This window comes from Gracilinanus agilis, chromosome 1 (genome assembly GCF_016433145.1).
Source record: "Gracilinanus agilis isolate LMUSP501 chromosome 1, AgileGrace, whole genome shotgun sequence".
Taxonomy (NCBI): domain Eukaryota; kingdom Metazoa; phylum Chordata; class Mammalia; order Didelphimorphia; family Didelphidae; genus Gracilinanus; species Gracilinanus agilis.
The window spans coordinates 168,378,388-168,402,437 of NC_058130.1; positions in this window are offsets into that span (position 1 = coordinate 168,378,388).

The following is a 24,050-nucleotide window of genomic DNA, read 5'->3' on the forward strand; positions in this document are numbered from 1 at the left end:
TATCAGACATTCAAAGAGCAACTAATCCCAATACTCTACAAATTATTTGATATAATAAGCAAAGAAGGAGTCCTACTAAATTCTTTTTATGACACAAATATGGTAATGATTCCAAAGCCAGGGAGATCAAAAACAGAGAAAGAAAACTACAGACCAATCTCCCTAATGAACATAGATGCAAAAATCTTAAATAGAATACTAGCAAAGAGACTCCAGCAAGTAATTAAGAAGATCATCCACCATGATCAGGTGGGATTTATACCAGGAATGCAAGGTTGGTTCAACATTAGGAAAACCATCCACATAATTGACCATATCAACAATCTAACAAACAAAAATCACATTATTATCTCAATAGATGCTGAAAAAGCCTTTGACAAAATATAGCACCCATTCCTATTGAAAACCCTGGAAAGTATAGGAAGAGAAGGACCTTTCCTAAAAATAATAAACAGTATATACCTAAAACCATCAACAAACATCATATGCAATGGGGATAAATTAGAAGCCTTTCCAATAAGATCAGGAGTGAAACAAGGATGTCCATTATCACCTCTATTATTTAACATTGTGCTAGAAACACTAGCAGTAGCAATTAGAGAAGAAAAAGAAATTGAAGGTATCAAAATAGGCAATGAGGAGACTAAGCTATCACTCTTTGCAGATGATATGATGGTCTACTTAAAAAATCCTAGAGAATTAACTAAGAAGCTTGTAGAAATAATCAACAACTTTAGCAAAGTTGCAGGATACAAAATAAAAGCGCATAAACAATCAGCATTTCCATATATTTCCAACACATCACAGCAGCAAGAGGTAGAAAGAGAAACACCATTTAAAATCACCCTAGACAATATAAAATACTTGGGAATCTATCTACCAAAACAAACACAGGAATTATACGAAAACAATTATGAAACACTTTCCAAAAAATTAAAACTAGATCTAAACAATTGGAAAAACATTGATTGCTCATGGGTAGGATGAGCTAAAATAATAAAAATGATCATTCTACCCAAATTAATTTACCTATTTAGCAACACACCTATCAAACTACCAAAAAACTTTTTTACTGAATAGGAAAAACTATAACCAAATTCATCTGGAATAACAAAAGATCAAGAATATCAAGGGAAATAATGAAAAAGAAATGTGAAGGAAGGGGGCCTAGCAGTACCAGATATTAAACTATACTATAAAGCAGCAGTCATCAAAACAATATGGTACTGGCTAAGAGACAGAAGGGAGGATCAGTGGAATAGCCTTGGGGTAAGTGACATCAGCAAGACAGTGTATGATAAACCCAAAGAGCCCAACTTTTGGGACAAAAATCCACTATTTGACAAAAACTGTTGGGAAATTTGGAAAACAATATGGGAGAGATTAGGTTTAGATCAACATCTCACACCCTACACCAAGATAAATTCAGAATGGGTGAATGACTTGAATATAAAGAGGGGAAATATAAAAAAGTTAAATGAACATAGAATAGTTTACTTGTCAGATCTCTGGGAAAGGAAAGATTTTAAAGCCAAGCAAGAGTTAGAGAAAATTACAAAATGTAAAATAAATGATTTTGATTATATCAAACTAAAAAGCTTTTGTACAAACAAAAACAATGTAGCCAAAATCAGAAGGGAAACAACAAATTGGGAAAAAATCTTTATAACAAAAAACTCTGACAGGGGTCTAATTACTCAAATATACAAGGAGTTAAACCAATTGTATAAAAAATCAAGCCATTCCCCAATTGATAAATGGGCAAGAGACATGAATAGGCAATTTTCAGATAAAGAAATCAAAAGTATCAATAAGCACATGAGAAAGTGTTCTAAATCTCTAATAATTATAGAAATGCAAATCAAAACAACTCTGAGGTATCACCTCACACCTAGCAGATTGGCTAAATGAAAGAAGGGGAGAGTAATGAATACTGAAGGGGATGTGGCAAAACTGGGACATTAACGCATTGCTGGTGGAGTTGTGAACTGATCCAACCATTCTGACTGGCAATTTGGAACTATGCTCAAAGGGCTATAAAAGACTGCCTGCCCTTTGATCAAGCCATACCATTGTTGGGTTTGTACCCCAAAGAGATCATAGATAAATAGACTTGTATGAAAATATTTATAGCAGTGCTTTTTGTGGTGGCAAAAAAACTGGAAAACGAGTGTATGCCCTTTGATTGGGGAATGGCTGAACAAATTGTGGTATATGCTGGTGATGGAATACTATTGTGCTCAAAGGAATAATAAACTGGAGGAATTCCATGTGAACTGGAAAGACCTCCAGGAATTGATGCAGAGAGAAAGGAGCAGAGCCAGAAGAACATTGTACACAGAGACCAATACATTGTGGTAAAATCGATTGTAATGGACTTCTGTATTACCAGCAATGCAATGACCCAGGAGAATTCTGAGGGACTTATGGAAAAGAATGCTACCCACATTCAGAGGAAGAACTACAGGAGTGAAAACAGAAGAAAAACAACTGCTTCAACGCATGGGTTGAGGCAGACATGATTGGGGATGTAGACTGGAAACTACCACACCAATGCAACTATCAACAATTTGGAAATAGGTCTTGATCAATGACACATGTTAAAACCAGTGGAAATATGCATCAGCCATGGAGGAGGGGGGGGAGGCAGGGGGAAGGCGGGGGTTGAAGGGGAAAGTAAGAGCATGAATTATGTAACCGTGTTAACTTTTCTAAAAAATAAATATTAATAAATGTTTTTAAAAAAAAGAAAATATATGCCAGAGTCTGTTAACTAAAAAGGAGAAAGGAGAAAGAGAACTTCCTATGTATATTCACTAAACTAGATGCCATAGAAAGTACCTACAATGAATGAATGAAGAATGCCTTAGAAAGTACCTACAGTTAATGAAGAAGAATCTCAGTTGAAACAACCAGAAGATGACAGGAAATGAAATCCAAGAAATCAAAAATAAAGCCCAGGGCCTCAAATATCTATGTGCAGATTTCAAAGTTTAGACAATAAGTACAAGAAATTAGAGGTCCTAATACAAGAAAGCAAATTTGACTTCATAATGATCTTGGAGACTTGGTAGGATAAAACTCATAACTTGAATTTATATTTGTATACAAATAGGTTTTGTATAAGTCATATCTTATTCAAAAAAGCACGATAAGGAAAAGGTAGTAAGAAGAATCAATGGATATTAAGAAAGCACATTTATATGAGGAAACCAAGAGCTAAGTGATAGTTCCTAATGGAAAGTATCTCTGTAAATACCAATTAAGACAAAAACAAGTGATATCTTTCAAAGATATTCCAGACCACCTAGAGAGAAAAAAAAATAGGAGAGAAGTTTGGGAAACATCACAAACTTATCACAGATAGATAATGTAGTTGTATTAGGAGACTTCAATTATTTAGACCTCTACTGGTCTTCTCTTTGTCAAAAGAATAGCTAAAAACTCTTTGAATTGTCCTCAGGATAATTTCATCTTTCAAGAGGTAGAGGGAACCAACAAGAGGGAATTCTATTCTTAGTCTTATTCTCAATCTCATAAAAGAATTGCTGGAATGGAAATTATGAGAAAATTGGTGGTGAGGAAGGGATATCTACTCTTTCCTCACATTCATGTGAGGAAAAGGAAAGACGGGCATAGATTGGCCTGTACTCTATATTTTAAGAAAGTAGATTACAAAAAGTTCAAATAAAGGATGGCTAAGATCTCACAGAATAAAATTCTCCAGAAGAAGTCAGTCTAGGAGGAATGATAAACTGATGAAAAACATGTAATACACATAAGGAAAAGATCCCAATGACCAGGAACTTCTTGTAACACTAATCAAGAAACTTAGATTTTTTAAAGTTATTCAGGTAATGGAGGCAACAGCAGATAACAGAGGACAATTATAAGAGCATGGTACAATGATCAACAATTCTGCTAGGTATTACCAAGCTAGGAATGAGCACAGTATAATTAGGGAAACTAGAAGCAACAAAAATAGAGGTAGCTCTTTTGGAAGGAGGAAGAATGAGAAAAAAAAACAGAACCACTGCTTGGAGTGGATGGGATAATGACAAACAACAACAGAGAGAAAACAGAATTGCTTGGTTTTCATTGTTTCTTTTTTTCCCTGCCAAAAAGAATGATCTTTGCCCTAGAAATTATGGAACAACAACAACAAGGACACTTGGACGTTGGGTTTTGTACAAAAAATAATAAGAGAGCACTGAGTTGTCCTTGATAAATACAAATCCCCTGGTCCAGCTGAGATATAATCTTGTTTTTTGTCCTTCATTTTCAAACATGGCCAATAACATCACAGAGTGATATCTTGACTTGCTCATAAACTGGACTTAAGTGAGGCAGAGTTGCCCAAAGTCATTAGCCTCACTCTCTCTTCCAGAATCATCAAAGTCCAGTGTCAAGACAAAAGTCCTGATGACTGGTGATGGCCCTGGATGCAGTGGAGAACCCTGACATCTTTGATGTCTGACCAACTTTAAATACTCTGTAGCACCTGCTTCAGCTACTTTCATGGCCTGTTAGAACAAATTGTTCTCATCCACCCATTCCACCAGGGGAAGTCTTCACACATTTAGGGTAGACATCTACCCTAACTCACTGATGAGTTTATGACCCATTGGTTACCCTCAACCTGATTTAGCCCATCTGCTGAGATTATTTACCAGGGTGTGGCTACTGCACATTCTACAAGTTCTTGGAGCCACAAGTGAGAGTTGAATGCCTGGTGGACCCCAAAGGTGGATTAGCAATCCTGTAAAGACTAGCAGAGAATGCTACTCCTCCTTAAACATCGATACATCCCAATCTCAGGTTCTGAAAAAATTGGTGGGTAGAATAGCTGAACCAATGTCAAAAATATTTGAAAGATCATGGGAAATGAAGGAGGCACTGTAAGATTCAAAAGGGTGAATGTTCCAGGTTTTTTAAAAGGGAAGAGAACATATTCTACAAATTTTAGGCAAGGGAACTTAACTTTGATTTTGAGGAAGATGCTAGAACAAATCACTGAAGAGATGGTTAGTCAATTTAGAGAAAAGGAAGCAGTGATTACAAAGGCCTAACACAGCTTTCTTTAAAGAAAAAAAAATCAGGTCAGGACTAATTAACCTTTTTTTCCCCTTCCTTGACAGGCTTACTAGTCTACTAGATCAGAGAATACTGTCAAATAGTTTACCTATATGTGTACCTCTGGCATACCCTCTGATAATTCACACTCAACAGATTGGGCCCCTCAAAGGAAAACTGCCACAAGTACAAGGTACTTTGTGAGTCTGTACTCTTAAAACTATGGCTAGGAGGCTCAGTGGATTGAGACGCCTAGAGATGGAGGTTCTGGGTTCAGATTTGTCCTCAGGTTCTCCCTAGCAGTGTGACTCTGGGCAAGTCACTTAACCCTTATTGTCTAACCCTTACCACTCTCCTATCTTGGAACCAATACACAGTTCTTTATTCTAAGACAAAGGTAAGGATTTTAAAAAATCTACAGCTTCTACAATCCCACCAGGGTGTTCCTACTAAATTGAAGGTTATTTCAATAGCCAGTCAGTTCATACAGTTAGCTTAAGGCATAGGCATTTACTTAAATTACATACTAAAACATCTCCCTCCCACCAAAAAAAATAACAATAATAATAACAACAGTTATCTGGGGTAAACTTTCTCATAAAAATATGGTGTCAATAGGAAGAGTGTAGATTCATAGAGCTCATAAAGGGAGAGGCACACAAATATACATGGGGAACATAAAAAGAGGGACTATTTCTATTTCCAGTGCTTGCTAGACTATGGGTTGTTCATGAAGAAATAGCATCTCTGGTGTTAGATCTTGCCAAGTCCTTTTTAGAGGTATTTCATCCAGCTCCCAAAGCTGTAGCAAAGCATGGCCATACCCTGGTAAACCATCTTGGCAAATGGATTAAATCAGGTTAAGAGTGACAGACTTCAAACCCTATTGATGAGTTAGGGGATTGTCTACACCAATGGTTCCCAAACTTTTTTGGCCTACCACTCCCTTTCTAGAAAAATATTACTTAGCCCCTGGAAATTAATTTTTTTAATTTTAATAGCAATTAATAGGAAAGATAAATGCACCTGTGGCCATCACCACCTCCCTCGATCTCTGCAGCACCCACCACAGGGTGGTAGCGCCCACTTTGGGAATCACTGGTCTACATCGAGCATGTGATGATGTGTTCTAGTAGAATGGGCAGATGTAAGCAATTTGTTCAAACAGACCACGAAGGTGATAGAAACAGTGACTGTGGTCAGATATCAAAGATGTCAAGATGATTCATAATATCCTGGGCCATTGCCAGTCATCCTGCCTTTTATCGTGCCACTAGACTTCAAAGTCTCTGGAAGAAAGAGTGAGACTGATAAATTTGTGCAACTGCTCCTTACTTAAATCCAATTAGCTCCCAATTCAAGACATCCCTTTGTGCTGTAATTGGTCCTCTTCAAAACTGAATGACAAATGATACCTGATAGGCACTAATATCGTCACACTGCTCCTGCCAACATTATCCTTGTGTTTTCCTCTGAATGTTGCTTTCCTGCATGGATGAAATCACTATTGCCTTTCACTGGAGGTTCAGCTGACATGCTAGCCTTTGTTATTTCTATACATTTTTGGAAAGAAAGAAAGCTCACACCATAGGACCAGTAGATCTTAGGAAACCAGAGTTTCAACTCAGGCCTGCCATCTTCTGAATGAGATCCCAGCCCAAAGTGCTGGACTTCTTAATGACTTGTTCTCCTAAACTCCACAACCTAGACCATTAGGGAACCTAACTGTGGAGTCTAGGAGAACAAGTTATTAAAAAGATTTGAAAATCCAGCACCTTGGGCTAAAATCCCATTAAGCTAAACTCTCTAGTAGTCTGGGTTATTATTTTTTAAATTTCCAGTTCAGGATCCTGTTCACCCAAGCCAGTGAAAGAATAGAGAAAAAAAAAGTTCAATGTGATGTCTTTATTGAGGTAAAGAAGGAGAAAGAAATCCCCTCCTGACCCTAACTGTGTTCTATAAAAGGCACAAGGAGAAACCACTGGAATTGATGGTACTCTTTCCTGAGCTAGTTCTCTTCTCAACTATCAGAACTGGGGGATCTGCTTTTTTCAAGGGTTTTGGCTCTTCAGCCAACCAACTAATGGAATTCAAGGAACTTCTGGCTTAGTAACCAAGACGTTTTAATACTATTGGATGAGAAAACCTTCCTACTTTATTATTTGATGGTAAGAAATCCCTTAACAAAATGATTATCACAAGCTGAATCTAATAAGGTAAGATTCAAAAGGAATAAACATAATTTAAAAAAACTTGAATTCAATAAATTTACTTCTCAAGTAAAAACCAGGGATGATATGGGGATAGCCATATTCTTTACTCTTACTTTAAAACTCTTACTTTCTGTCTTAGAATTAATACTTTTTATTGGTTCTCAGGCAGAAGAGTGATAAGTACATAAGTGACTTGCCTAGAATTACACACCTTGGAAGTGTGTAGAACTTTAGAACCCGTACCTCCCATATCTAGGCCTGGCTCTCAACCCCCTGAGCCACCTGCTATCCCCAAGGATAGCCAGATTCTTGGAGAAGAACCTGGGGTTTAAGTGAACTACAAGCTCAGTCTAATGTAGCAACCAAAAAAGAAAAAGGCTAATTCAATCTGAATTTCAATTAAAAGAGAGAGAGCTTCCAGGATATGGAAATCCAGAGGTGATAGATCTGCTGTAGTGTGTACTGATTAAATCACATCTGGAATATCATGTTCAATTCTGCCTTTAAGAGTTTAAGCAAGATACTGATAAGACAGAAAATATCCAGAAGGGGACATCAAAAATACTGGAGGGCTCCAAGTCCATGTCATGAAAATTGGTTGAAAGTGAAGGAACTAGGGACAGTTAACAATGGACTAAGAGCCAGGCCTAGAGATGGGAGGTTCTGGGTTCAAATCTTACCTTAGTCACTGCCTAGCTGTGTGATCTTGGGCAAGTCACTTAACCCCAGTTGCCTAGTTCTTGTTGTTCTTCTGCCTTGGAACCAATACACCACATTTATTTTAAGATGGAAGGTAAAGGGTTTTTTTTTGGGGGGGAAAGATGTTTAAGTGAAGGAATTGGATTTGTTTAGCCTGATGAAGAGAGGATTGAGGGAGGGGTAAGCTTGGTGTATAAATTTCTTTAAGGATTTTTGGATTTGGAGATGATTTAATTTTGGTCTTTGTATTCCCAGTGCTAATCCAGTGACTGGCACATAAAGTGTGCTTCCTAACTGCTTATTGACTGATTGATAGTGCACAGAAGTCTTACAGTAGAGTAGAAGGAATGATCCCTGGAAAGGTGTTTGAGTTATACTATGAAGGGCTTAAAATAATAATAATAACATGTATAGAATATTTTAACATTTGCAAAGCACTCTAAATATGTCATATCATTTGATCCTCTCAACATTCCTGGGAAGTAAGTGATATTATTATCCCTATTTTACTGGTGAGGAAATTGAGGCTGTGAAGGATTTAGTGATCCAGGGTCACACAGCTAGTAAGTGTTCAAAGAAGGACTTGATTTGAAGCCTCCCTGATTCCAAATCTGATGCTCTTTCCACTGTATCTCCGAGCTGCCAAATTAAGTGCTATCAAACCTATCCTGGTTGGTTGGTTGGATGGTTGGCTATTGTCCCTCATACACAAGGACCAAAATGACTTTACTATGTTGGGGTCGATATACAATGTACCCAACTATGACTGATCAGAACAATTATAAGCTTGAGGAGCTCTACCACAGACTGGGCATCAATAGTCTGTCTGAACATTTGGGATGGGTAACCTTATTGTCTGGATTAGGGGAAGCCACTAAAGATTGTTGGAAGCACATTAAGTATTTCAGAAAGGCCAGCTTGTTAGCAGTGTGTATGATGGATGGAAAGGGTAACCAATTGATTGGTTGCTACCATATTGTAGGAGGCTATTCCAAAAGTCCAGTGGGAGGTGATGAAGGACTAAACCAAGGGCAATTAAAGTAAGAATGGGAAGGAAGGAATGGATGGAAGAGATTTTATGAATTAGTGGCATTTTGTGACTCACAACTGGTTGCAATTAAGGAAGAAAGAAGGAACAAATACAACCTCAACATTTGAAGTCTTGTTAACTGGGGAAATGTTCACAGCATAGATAGAATGATCCCTTGACAAAATAAGAAAGACAAGAAATACCTCTTATGTGTGCATGTTGGCAGTGTGAGACCCCCCGTGATAGATGAGTCTTTTCCAATCAGGAATTTTCCTGTCAGCTAGTTTTACTTACTCCTTCAAGTGAGTAGTTTCTAACTAACCTCTGAAAAAGGATTAAACAGTTTTTATAGCATGGCCTCTACAACAGAAAGTCCAGTCACAAGTTTTTAATCCCTAAAGCATCACAAGTTTTTAATCCATTTTAATTCTTCCCCTCTAAAAAATGTCAACCACATATTTTAAAAAACATTTAAACAGAACATGCACAGTTTTGAAAGAGAAGAGGATTGTCTCTTCTCTACAATAAAAATAATAGTACAAAATAAACATGTGTGTCCCTGAGCCCAAAACCTCTACTTGAGTTCAAAGTAAGACTAGCTTCTTGGTTGCTGAGCTAGAAGACTGTTAATGTCTCAGCCTTTGGATAAGAGATCGTGTCCCTCAGCAGCCAGTAGAGATTGCTCAGTTTCATCTCCTTCAAGGGCCAAATGGCCATAAACTTGCAAGAGACTTTGGCAGCTTTAGTGAAGGCCAGACTAGGTATCTGGGGCTGGATGCTGAAGCAACTCTTACTCTTCTAATCCTGCCACATCTCCTCTTGACATTTCTCTGGGAGATGAACTATATTAAAAACCATATTGCTGCTAGGGTTTCACATGGCAAAGCACAGAGAGGAGCTTGATGGGAAATGACATATGGGTAGCCTGAAGTCCAGGAGGCCAGGGGGACCTGTGGGAATTACTATAGCAATGATTTCCTATCTAGGAAGAAGAGGACAGGTTGTCTCATCCCAGGAGGTAGAGGAACAGTAGTTCATCAGTTCAAAAAGGTCTTCTGCCTATGCTTTTGATTGCCTTGGACTTCAGGTAGGATTCTAAAGTGAAAAGAACATTGAATATTTAGGTTCAAATCGCAGGCTGTCCCACTTAAGAACTAGGTAACCTTGGGGGAAATCACTTTATCTCTCTTGATTTCAGCTTATTAGCTGATAGGATTCTACCACCTCCTTAACTAAATATGTATTTATTAGTATAGTAAATTTTATATTATTCCAGTAGAATGAAGCTAGGTGAGCTACATGGCTCAGTGGATAGAGCACTAGGCCTAGACTCAGAAAGACCTGAGTTCAAATCTGACCTTAGACACTTTTTAAAATTTGGTTTTTTCCCAATTATATGTAAAAACAGTTCCCACCATTTTAAAAGAAATTTTGAGCCTCAAATTCTCTCCTTCTTTCCTCCCTCCCATTCTTCCACTGAGAAGATAAGCTAATATAGATTTTACATGTGCAATCATATAAAACATTTTTCTATATTAGTCCTTTTGTGGAAGAAAACTAGAACAAAAAAATAATTAAGAAAGTAAAACAGTTTGCTTTGATCTGGACTCAGAGTTAAGTGACTTGCCCAGGGTCACACAGCAAGTTACTTAACTGTGTTTGCCTCTATTTCCTCATCTGTAAAATGATCTGGAAAAGAAAATGACAAACTACTTCAGTATCTCTGCCAAGAAAACCCCAAATGGGGTCATGAAGAGTCAGATACTAATTGAAAAAAGATTGAACAACAATAAAATGTAAGCCCCTTGAGAGCCATAATTTTTTTTGTACGTTAGAATGAATAAAAAATAGGCCTGAGAACAACTCTGAGGTACCACCCCACACTTAACAGATTGACTATTATGGAAGAAAAGGAAAATAGCAAAACTTGGAAGGGATGTGGGAAAATTGAGACACTAATGCATTGTTGAGAGAATTATAAACTGATTCAGCCATTCTAGAGAACTGACAGTCTGAATCCAGACCAAAGCAAACTTTTTTCACTTTCTTTTTTAATTTTTTCTTTGTTCAAGTTTTCTTCCACAAAAGGATACAGAAAGATGTTTTACATGATTATACTGTTAAATCTATATCAGATTGCTTACCATATCAATAGAGGAGTGGGAGGGAAGAGAGAGGGAGAGAATTTGAGGCTCAAAATTCCTTTTTAAATGGTGGCAACACCAGCTTTGGGAATAAGAACTCAATATTTAACAAACATTGTTGGGAAAATTGAAAAATGTAATGGCAGAAACTAGGTATAGACCAATATGTCACACCCTATACCAAGATAAAGTCAAAATGGGTATATGATTCAGATATAAAAAGTGATACCATAATTAAATACGGGGACACAGAATAGTTTAGCTAGTAGATCTTTGGAGAAGGGAAGAATTTATGATCAAACAAGAGATAGAATTCTAAGATGCAAAATGACTAATTTTATTATATTAAATTAAAAGGCTTTTGTACAAACAAAACTAATGTAACAAAGATTAGAAAAGAAACAACAAACTGGGGGGAAATTTGTATAACAAATTTCTCTGATAAAAGTCTCATTTTTCAAATTTACAGAGAATGAAGTCAAATTTATAAGAATACAAGCCATTCCCCATTTGACAAATGGTCAAAGGAAATAAGCAGTTTTCAGATGAAGAACTAAAAGCCATCAATAATTGCATGAAAAAAATGTTCTAAGTTCCTCTTGATTAGAGAAATGCAAATTAAAACAACACTGAGGTACCACCTCATACGTATCATGATTGACTAACATGACAACAAAGGAAAATGATAAATGTTGGAGGGGATGTGGAAAAATTGGACATTAATACATTGTTGGTGGAGCTGTGAATTGATCCAACCATTCTGGAGGGCAATTTGGAACTGTTCTCAAAGGGCTATTGTAAGGAATTAAACTTAAAGGTTTGAATAAAATATATGAAAATTATAAATAATATGGTGGTCACAGGTTTAAAATATTATAGCTCAAGTCAAAATGACTTTCAATAGTTCTGATTTACAAAATAAGTGGAGAGAGTGAAAGTTGAGAAATACAAAAAGAGGGTAGAGAAGATATTTAGCCTATCACACTAAATATTGCTCCAGTGTTCAACTCAGCCTAATGCAACTTGTTAACCCTCCACCAGAATTAATCTCTCTCCAGAATTCAAGAGAGGAAAGCCAGCTATTCACTCACCCATGTTCCCTCCAAGAGGCAATTCCAGCTGAAGACAATGACCCATTGAGGACAACTCCTGAAGCTAACCTCTAGGCCCCAGAAATTCACGGCTTTTATAGTGACTTCTTGTCCCTTTCCCTTTTCTTCAGTGTTGTTTTAATTTGCAGTAAGTGACTTGTAAACTCTTATCAAAAGGATTCACAATTTCCTGACTGAACACTCTTATTTAGTGTCTGGTGAGGTACTAAGTAGGGGTACTTAAGTTAGTGTAACCTAGTGTTAACTCAAAATAGATAAAGTGAATAAAGAATTCCCTTTCACAGTTTACCCTTTGATCCAGTAATACCACTACTGGGTCTATATCCCAAAAAGATAATAAAAAAGGGGGAAAGGACCTACTTTGTACAAAAACATTTATAGCAGTTCTTTTTATAGTGGCAAAGAATTGGAAATTGAGGAGATGTCCATCAATTGGAGAATATCTGAACAATTGTGGTATATGTTGGTGATGGAATACTATTGTGCTATAAGAAATGATAAGTAAGATGATTTCAGAAAGAACTTGAAAGACCTACAGGAACTGATGCAGAGAAAAATAAGCAGAACTGGGAGAATACTGTACACAAAAACAGTAATATTGTATGAGGATCATCTATGAAAACTTGGCTCTCTCAGCAATGCAATAATCTGGGCAATCCTGAAAGACTAAAGATAGGGAATGCTATCCATCTCTAGAAAAAGAACTGTTGGAATAGTCTTTCACATGAGTATATCTCTGGTTTTATTTGGGGGTTTTGGTTATATATGAGTGTGCTCTTACAAAGAGGACCAAAATGGAAGTATGTTTTGCACGACAATAAAATAAAATTTTAAATTAAAATAAATACATAAATACGTAAACAAATGAATGAATGAATGAATGAATGAATGAATGAAACAAAATTATGGAAACTGCTTTTACATGTAATTGGGAGGAAATTAACTTAAATTTTAAAAAGAATAGGACTCAGAACCAGGAAGATCTGAGTTCAAGTTCTGCCTTTTATATCTACTACTTGTGCCACATTGAGCAAATTACTTAATCTGTCAGTGCTCTAAACAACTCTCTAACACTACTGAGTTGTCAAAAAGATGCTGAACCACTTTAGTAGAGGAAGTTTCTCATCTGGGAAATCTCTATACAAGTGAAATCACAGGGCTAATCTATCTTCTCTCCTCTTTACTCTAAGTGCCTAAATGCTAGCCATGTACATAGCAGGAATTTAACAAATGCTTCTTAAATTGAATTTCTTTATCTTTAAAATGATGGAGTTACACTAAGTCATACGCAAGGCCCCTCATAACTTTTAAAATTCTGTAGTTGTTTAATCATTTTCAGTTATGTCTAGCTCCATGATATGGGACTCCATTTAGGGTTTTCTTTTCAAAGATACCCCTTCTCCAGCTCATTTGACAGATGAGGAAACTGAGGCAGACAAAATTAAGAGACTTGACCAGGGTCTCACAGCTAGTAAATGTCTGAGACCAGATTTGAACTCAGGAAGATGAATGAGTCTTTCTGACTCCAGGCCCACCATTCTTTACACTGCACTACCTAGTGGCCCTGGAGCCTTTGTAAACATGCCACCTTCCTTCCCTTCACAAAATGAACGCAGTCAAACATGTCAAGTCTCAAGTCTGCATCCTGTGTTTTTAATTGTAACTTTGGGACACACTTCCTCTGACTACACCAGGAAAAGAAGGCAGTAGGAGCAGCTAGGTGACTCAATGGATAGAAACCCAGGCCTAGAGGTGGAAGGTCCTGGATTCAAATCTGGTCTCAGACACTAGCTATATGACCCTGGGCAACTCACTTAACCCCAGTTACCTAGTCCTTACCACCCTTCTGCCTTGGAACCAATGGTTAGTATTGATTCTAAGACAGATGGTAAGGGTATAAAAAAAAAAGGCACTATCCCATGAGAAAAAGAACTGGCACTACATATAGACAGTGTGAAAATCGATTCCATTAGGGAATAGATGGGGTCACAGAGTGTGCAGAAGGGTTTTAAATTGGTTATGTTCTTAGAGGATAAAGCATAGAGCATGGACAGGTAACCCTTCCCATAACAGGAAAACTTTCCCCAAGGATAGTCCTAACAAGGAAATAGAACTCAGAAAATGTTTCGCCCAACCCTCCTCCAACAATATTACAGTTTGGTAAATTATTGTGATATTATGCTAAAGTACAGAGTCATATTGGTTGTAGGGGTCTGCCAATGATTCATGGGAGGGAGTTGGGGGAAGTTCCATGGCCCCTAGGGTCTTGGGGTAAGAGCAGGGTCTCAGAGATGGAAGAAGCATTAGACTTGACTCAGTTCCTCCTGGAAGGGCCTTGCCAAGGAAACACTGCACTGTTTTGCAGGGCATGGGATAAGGTAGGGCCATCCTTGTCCACTGACAGACAGCTGATATAGCTGGGATGGGAAGGGGAAAAATTGGCTAAGAGCCTACCTATTCACATCCTGAATAGTGGACTCAAAATCCCTGTGTACCTGATTCAAGTCACAATGAATACCAACTGTTCTTCTTTTGATACTTAATTTTTTTTAAACCATCTAAGGAGAGTTAAGAAAATGAGATTCAGGAAATCCATTCAAAGAAACATTTATTCAAAAACCTACCCTATGAAATAAAAATGGATATTTGATCTAGAAATAAAGGGTGATACCATAAAAATTTGATGAAACACAGAAAAATTTACCTATCAGGCTTATAGCTAAGGGAAGAATTTATCACCCACAAGACATAGAGAACATCATAAAAAATGAAATGGATAATTTTATTACATTAAATTTAAAAGATTTTATATAATCAAAACCAAGAGTAGAAGGGAAACAATAAATGGGGGTGGGGGATGTATAACAAATAACTGATAAAGACTTCATTTCTCAAATATATAAAGAACTGAGTCAAATTTATAAGAGCATAAAGCATTGATAAATGGTCAAAGGATAAATGGTCAGATGATGAAATTAAAACTATCTATAGGCATACAAAAATATGTCCAAAATCCCTTTTGTTTAGAGAAATGCACATTAAAATAATCCCATATTTATCAGATTGGCAAATATGACCAAAAAGGAAAATGATAAATGTTGGAGGGGATGTGAGAAAATTGGGACACTAATACACTGTTGGTGGAACTGTGAATTGATACAACTATTCTGGAAAGCAATATGGAACTCAAAGGGCCCAAAGGGCCATAAAACTATGCATAGCTTTTGATTCAGCAATACTACCACTGGGTCTGTATGCCAGAGAGAACAAAGCCAGAAGAGAATCTACTGACACCAAAATATTTTTAGCAACTCATTTTATAGTGGTAAAGAATTGGAAACTTGGAGGTTGTCCATCAATTGGGAAAGTTGTGGTATATGATTGTAATGGAATACTATTGTACCATTAAAAAAAAAACACCAAAAAGGATAAGTTCAGAAAAACCTGAAAAGACTTACACAAACAGACACAAAATGAAGCAAGCAGAACGAGAATAGCATACACAATAAACAGAAATATTTTATAATGACCACCTGTGGAAGACTAAACTATTATCAGCAAAATAAGGTTCCAAGAAAATCCCAAGAGACTCATGTTTTTAAAAAAAATGTTTTCTATAGCCAAAGAAGGAACTATTGGAGTCAAATTATAGATCAAAGCATGTCATTTTCCTCTCCATTTTCTTACTGAGTTTTTTTATTGTATATGTGATATGGAAATGTGTATGGCATGAAAGCACTGATATAATCTATATCAGACTATTTATTGGGAAGGGAGGGAGAGAATGTGAATCATAAAACGTCAGAAAATATGTCAAAATTATTTCTACATGTAATTAAAAAAACAAAAAAGTTCTTTTTTTTTAATCCTACCTTAAGAGAGAGATTATACAAGGCACTCTGGGAGATACAAAGATAATCCTAAGGGCAATCAAGTGGCATAGTAGATAGAATATTGCACCTAGAGAGGAAGACCCAAGTTTAAATCTGACATTAGACAAATATGAACTGTGTGATCCTATTTGTCTCAGTTTCCTCATCTAAAAAATGGAAATAGTAATAGTACCTACCTCCCAAGATTATTGTGAAGATCAAGAGATAAAAAATTATAAAGCACATAGCACACAGTAAGTGCTATATAAATGTGAGCTGTTGTTTTTATTATGCCAGTCTTCAAGTTTTTAGAATAATTATGTACAAATAGTTATACTATGAGGCAGAATGTAATGGATGTTATAGGTGAGCACTGAGGAGGGGAAAATCCCATCTGGCTGGAGAGAGCACTTCACAGACAGAATAACATTTTAGCTGGGCCCTGGTGATTTCAACAAGTACTAGAGGACAAAGGGAAGGAATGCTAGGTAGAGAGAGTACTGTGAGTAAAGATGCAGAAGCAGGAAATTACTGAGCACTAGATTACAGGGGTTGTCAAGTCCCACCTATGCCTGGGCAGGAATCTCCGTGATAACATCCTCAGTAAATGGTCATCCAACTTTTTGCTCAAAGACGACCAATGACAGTGTAAGGAGAAACCTTCCCACCTTCCAACCATTCTACTTTAGTTCTGTCCTGATTGTTAGAAGTTTTTTTTTTTTTTTGTTACATACATAAGCCAGAATATGCTTTTCTCTAACTTCCACCCACTGCTCCTAGTTCTGTGCCTTGGAGCTAAATAACAGGCAAAGAACAAATATTTAGTGGAGAGATTATGTAGCTGTGTATCTCACTTTTATTTGAACCAGAGCAGATATCCCTTAGCAATCCTTAGTACCCGCCTTCTATAATGCTTAGCCTGGCATGGTGCCATCCTGCACTTTTGTCACCTAGTAGAGATTGAGTACCCATATACAATGGCATGGAAGGCCCCTTGCTAGACAACTATGATAGCATTTCTATTTTTCAGCAAAGAACTGATGAAAGGAAGTTGGCTTGTAGGGAAGGAGAGGGGGTGGATACAGGAAATGTATATAAAACTTTCAGGGAAATTTGTGAAGTGAGAGAATGAGGGCCCATCAAGAGCACTAAGGAAATAGCTAAAAGTGTTGCCTTCCAAAATGGCAGCCAATGGTTAATTGGAATATAACTCTTAAAAAACAAAACAAAACAAAACAAAAAAAACCCTCTTATTTTCTGTCTGTTAGTATCAATTCTAAGACAGAAGAATGGCAAGGGGTAAGCAATTGGGATCAAGTGTTTTGCCCAGGGTCACACAGATAGGAAGTGTCTAAGTCCAAATGTGAACCCAGGGCATTCCATCTCCAGGTATGGAGCTCTATCCACTGTGTTACCTACCTGCCCCAGGAATATACTCTTGCGTCTGACCATGTCAAGAGTCTATAAGTACTTTGCTAGGCAACATGATAACTAGTGTTGGGCTTCAGATGATGAAATGAGTTCAAATCCTACTCAGATTTTTGCCAGCCACCTGGGCAAATCATTTGACCTTTTTCTCCTTCCATTTCTCATCTGTCAAATGAGGCAGTTAGACTCTCTGGCTCCTAAGGTATTTTCCAACTCTAACTCTAAGTCAATGTTCTTATTAGAAGGGTAGGGACCCATTGATTATCTCACCCCATTTAAAAGTAATATTTGTTAGATAAGGACACATTTTTATTGAAACAATCAGTCAGGACTGAATGCCACCAGTGTCTCTACATCTCCTTAAATTAAACAAATCGTTGCATAAGAAGCTTGGTCATGCCCTAAGAAATCTACATAAGAAGAAAGTGCTACCTCAGAAGAAGGTAGAGATTTTGAGAATCTGGAAGCAGAGAGGAATGATTGGGATATTATAAAGCTGAGCTGGAAAGAACTAGTGGCCCAGAAGCAAATCAGCAAAAGAAGAAAGATATGGCTGAGGCAGAGAAGAGAGATGGAGGAGAGCCATTGACCCTACAAGCATCTTGGAGCAGAAGACCTGTACTGATGCCATCAGGGTATCCATGGACTTCAGTACTAAAGTAAGTGCTGAGAAGAAGTCTTCTCTTTCCTTAACTGCCCTTCTTCCCTTACTGCCACAGTGCTAGGTCTAACCAAAGACACTATAATACAGTTTTCTGATTTATTACTCAACCATTTCTAAGAACCTGAATTTTGCCCTAACCAGAAAACTGCCAGAGGTTAAAGATGGATATAAATGTAAATAAAGACATAGTTTAATTTCTACCTTAACATTAGAAATTTTCCTACCTAGGGGCTCAGAGCAGCTGTGATTCAACTCATAACTTTCCATCTCAAATTAACTCCCTAAAGTCACATGGACTTTTTAGGGGCCATTATATGTTCCTAGACTTAAACTAAGTTAGTAATTGTAACAGGGAATTGTAGCACAACTATTTCATTTTTATTTTGTATCCACAGCACTTAGCGTAGTGCCTAGCACACCGTAAGTGATAAGTAAATATTTGTTGAATTAAAGAATGTGTCCACTGAGCTGTGCCCTTCTCTGATCTTGTTCCTTTTCCCTCACATGGATATGGAGGAGAATAAGGAAAGTTGTCTTACTACAAAATGACTTACTATGTTTATTATTTGAATCTCTTGCCTTGCAACAATCCAGCTATAGTGTCTGTGCCTGAGTATCGAGCTGCCTCATCTTTCTAATAAACAAACCAACCATCCCCTAGCTAATAGTAGCATAAACCTCTAATCTTATCCATTGTCATTGTCATCATCCTCCAGGGCAAAATAAAATTTTTAAAAGTCATGTTCCTCCAACAAGTTAACAGAGTTCTTCATGAGCATTCCAACATATGAAAAAAGTGGCTCACAGCTAAAAACATACAGAGAAAACCAAATAACGTGTTCATATGTTCAGAGAGCAGTGAATAATGCAATTTGAATAGAGCATTGTATACGTGAAAGGAGCAGCAAGAAATATTGTAGTTTGGAGTTGGGTAGTATAGAGCATTGAAAAAAACAGATATAGGACTTTGGGAGCCATGGAAGGTTTATGAGCAACAGGGTAAAATTATCAGAGCGGGCTTTAGGAAAGACAATGTTTTGAAAGGTTAATCTGGATATGAAAATATATTGGAGAGGAAAAAGCATGGAGACAGAGAAACAAATCAGAAAGTTGCTGCAATTGTCCCAAAATGATGTGGCAAAAATATAAAATAGAAGGCTGGAAATAGAAATGAAAATCAGGGTCCAGATGCAATAGAGAAAATACATCAAAAACCTTCAGAACAATTTTATAAATGTCCCCTTCATCACTGTCCTAAATGGAGAGGCAATTGCTAAAAAGACGTAGTGGGTACTAAGAAGAGGTGCTTCTTCTACATTTGCTAAGGATTGCTAAAGGACATCTGCTCTTTGTTTAACTCAAGGTCAAGAGCAGACTAGAATAAATGCTGACCTGGAGGTCATTCGACCTTAAGCATGAAGACCACTAGGAACATCTCTTTCCTGTGTAGCAGGGTATCCAAGTCTTCTGTTGTCTATGCTAAAGTCCTGAATGAATCCCAGGTCCTGTTGATCAGCTGTTAAAGAACCACTGGATCATAAAATGACAGTCTGAAGGGAGTCCCTTCAGAGGTCACCGGATCTATCTCTGTCATTTATAGATAACAAAACTAGGACGGAGAATGAATGAGTGATTTGCCCAAGATCTCACAGAATGTCAAAGGAAGGATTTGAATACAGATGTCTTGGCTCTAGGGTCAGTGTTCCATTTCTCATGTCATTGGTTCTATCCTGCTAGCCGAGATTTTATTTAAGAATTTCCTCTTTCTACAGAATTATTTGGGTGTAGAGAGGGAAGTCCATTGATGGTAACAATGAATACTAAGCTTGTGAATTTTTTATTTTATTTTTTTTTAAAACCCTTACCTTCCATCTTGGAGTCAATACTGTGTATTGGCTCAAAGGCAGAAGAGTGGTAAGGGCTAAGCAATGGGGGTCAAGTGACTTGCCCAGGGTCACACAGCTGGGAAGTGTCTGAGGTCAGATATGAACCCAGGACCTCCCGTCTCTAGGCCTGGCTCTCAATCCACTGAGCTACTCAGCTGCCTCCCATGTGATTTTTTAAAAGAGTTATATAAGGCAGCTTGGTAGCAAGGTGGATAGAGCATCAGGCCTGAAGTCAGGAGGATTTGAGTTTAAATCTGGCCTCAGACATTTCCTAGCTGTATGACCCTGGGCAAGTCACTTAATCCCATTTGCCCAGACCTTGACATTCTGTTTTAGAGTTGTTGCTAAGACAGCAGGTAAGAGTTCAAAAATATAAAAACAAAAGGGTTAGAGATAAGGGAACCAGGAGATTCCAGGCTTCAATTTTATGTCTTTTGGTACCTGAGAGACAGAATAATTGGAGCAGTATGACAACTGACAGATTTTAATTTTTTCATCTGCAAAATTGGGATAAAAATCCCTATCAGATTGTAAGACTCACATGAGATAATGTATTTATAATGCCAGAAAACATTAAATAGCTATAAAAATACCCCTATTATTAATTATTATTTCAATGAAAGTGGATTATGCTTATTTATGAGTTGAGCCTTCACCAATGGAGATATCCTTAGGATAGAATTATAAACTAAAGGTCTGTCCACAGATTTGGAGCTAGAAGACACATCAGTTGAATGCCCTTGCTGAGGCCCAGCAAAATTGTGACTTACCTAAGTTCACAAAAGGTAATGAGTATCAGTGACAAGATTTGTATCTGATTCCTCAAATTCCTGCATAACCTTGAAGGAATCAAATGGTCTTTCTGGGCCTCAGTTTCTTCCTCTGTAAATGAAATTAAAGGGGTTGAGAAAATGTTGCCTGGACTTCTCTTGAAGACTGACTATCTTGTAGTCATTCTGTACTGATTTATTCTTTATAAACTGATGTATGTACATGTTGTCTCTCAGTAAAGCATAAGCTTCCAGAGAGCAGATTGTTTCATTCTTTGATTTTGTATCTCCATCAATTACTACAGTGATTGGCACATAGTGAGTGTTTAATAAATGCCTATTGATTAGTGGATTAGATGATTTCTAAAGTCTCTTCCAAACCAAATTCCCAAGATCCTCTGCTATTAGGATGGCGGTATATCCCTTTTGTTGTTCAATCAAGTCTGACACTTTATGACCTGATTTAGGATTTTCTTGGAAAAGATATTGGAGTGGTTAGCCATTTCCTTTCCCAACTCTTTTTATAGATGAGGAAACTGAGATAAGCAGGGTAAAGGGACTTACCCTGAGTCACAGAGCTAGTAAGTATCTAAGACTAGATTTGAATTCAGAAAGATGAATCTTCCTGAGTTTAGAGCCAGCACCCTATCCAATATGCAGCTTAGCTCCCTATGACCTTATGACACTAGAATAAAAAATAAACTCCGTTTAGCATTTAAGCTCTTCACAGTCTGGCCCCTTCTTACACTTCCAGTCTTCTTCCCCATCATTTCTTCCATAAAAATGACAGTCTAGTTCCTCACAGACAACACTTCATTTCCTGCCTCCCTGTCTTTGCATTGACTATCCTACTGTCTTCTCTGCCCTAATGTACCCTTTCTAACTCTTACCTCTTAGAATCCCTGTTATCCTTCATGAGTCACCTAAAGTATTACCTTCTATATGAAGTTTTCCCTCATCCCTCAGCTGCCCAATGGTCCTTTTTCCTAAAATTATCTGAGACTTGTATATATTCTCCATATGTATATAGCCAGTATCTGCAGCTGAATTTGAACTCAGATCTTCTTGATTCCAGGCCTGGAGCTCTATCCACTGTGCCCCTTAGATGCCTCCTGAAAATAGTAAGCACTTAATGATGATTGTTCATTGATGCAAAGTAATCTTTTTTTGCTCTTATGGATTTCTTGCAACTTCATATCTCTGGCCTCAATCCAACCAAATTCCATCCCCAGGGAACTAATGAGATCATGGTTCCCTATAAAACACCTTATCACCCAAGTCTTCACAGAGGATCTTAATAGCAAGCCCCTGGAAGATGTTCACCAGAAGTACAACCTAGAGGTCTGACCCGTCCTAGCCCTTTCCCCAAAAAGCCAAAAACTAAGGTAGAGAGTAGCCATGCCATCTTTAGGCTCAGCCTGCTCCTCCCTCCTGCCAGACCCTGAAGATTAGTGGCTGCCAAAAAACTCTGCTATGATGTTTGGGAAAGAAATGACTGTGATGAGCCAACTTTTACACAGGATGCTGAATGAATTTCTCTGCTTGCTTCCAACAAAGTTAGAACCCTGGGCTCATGTCCCAGACATACATGACTCAACTGTCAACAGCTCTAATGTGAGTTTGGGCCTCTTTGCCCAGGCATTGCCAGTCCCAGTGCCTGATTAAAGTCTGCTTTGCTATGAACAGTGATTTCTTTGTGGATGTTAATGCTTACTTAAGAGACACATTCTTCTTATTTAACTCTAGCCTCTGCCTCTCAGACCTTTATGAGCATAATTCTTCTCAAGTTCTTTTCTCAATCTTTGTAAAGAGGCTCTCAAATTTTGCTCCCCTTTTCCTCAAGGGTGCTGGCTGTATTCTGTGTCCCAATGCCCCCCCAATGCTAATGCCTTTCCCTTTTATATTACCTCCCTATATTATGTAAGAAGCTTATTCCTCTATTAGATTGAATTCCTTATTAGATTGAAAACTCCTTGACAAGGACTATTTTTGTTGTTGTTTATTTTACTTTATGATCCCAGTACTTAGTACAGAGCCCAGCTCAGAGTAAGAAGTTATGATGCTTGCTGATTAACTCAAGGGGGTTCTGATCTTTAATCTAAACACCAGAGCTTAGTGATCCTTATATGAGATAATTTACCCCCTATTTTCTTTGGCTATAATGGTCCTGAGATTATTAAATTTGGGATCTCTTTCAGGCAGTGATCAGTGGATTCTTTCCATTTCTATTTTGCTTTCTTGATTCAGAACATCAAGGCAGCTCTCCCTAAAAGTTTTTTGCAATATGTTGCCCAAGATTTTTTTTTTTATCATGGTTTTCAGGCAGTCCAGTGACTCTTAGGTTATCTTTCCTGGATCTATTTTCTAAATCAATTGCTTTTCCAATGATATATTTCAGATTTTCTTCTTTTTTTTTTATTCTTTTGAATGTTTTACTGTTTTCTGCTGTCTAACAGCATAATCCGCTTCCATTTTTCCAACTCTAAATTTGGAGGATGATTTTCTTCATTGAAATGTTGTGCTTCCTTTGTTAGCAAGGTAGTTTCCTTGTATAATTCTTAGAAGGAAATGTATATTTTATAATCTATAAATTGTATAATTCTTAGAAGGAAATGTATGTTTTATAATCTATAATGTAAAGTTTAAATTCTTTTGAGAATAATTTCAGGATAAGGATTTTGCCATCTCCCCAGAACCCAGACAACGGATCTGTTTGGTGAAAGCACCAAAAGATGCCTAAAGACCCTTCACTGTACCATGAAGACCAAATTTGGGGTGCAGCTGATTTGAACTATGGGGAGTTGGAGTGGAATGCATTTGTTTTGAATATACACTATTATGCCAATAGGGGACTGCCCCTAAATTGGGTTTTTGTCAATGCGGCTAGTTCTATCCATTTGTTGATCCATTTCTTTTATCCCCCAAGTTCCTGAAATTTAGAAGTTGTCTATGTTTACAGATCCAGCGAAGAAAAAAGATAAACTTTTTTTTTTTTTTTTTTTTTTTTTTTTTTTGCCGGATCTCAGGGGGAAATGTTTGTTTTGAATTGGGGAGGTGCCATTTAAAAGTAGTGTTTTTGGACCTGTGGGGGACCTTGGAACTACAATTCCCATGATTCCTTTTGTAAAAATGGAGGCAGACAGGAAGCATGATGATGTA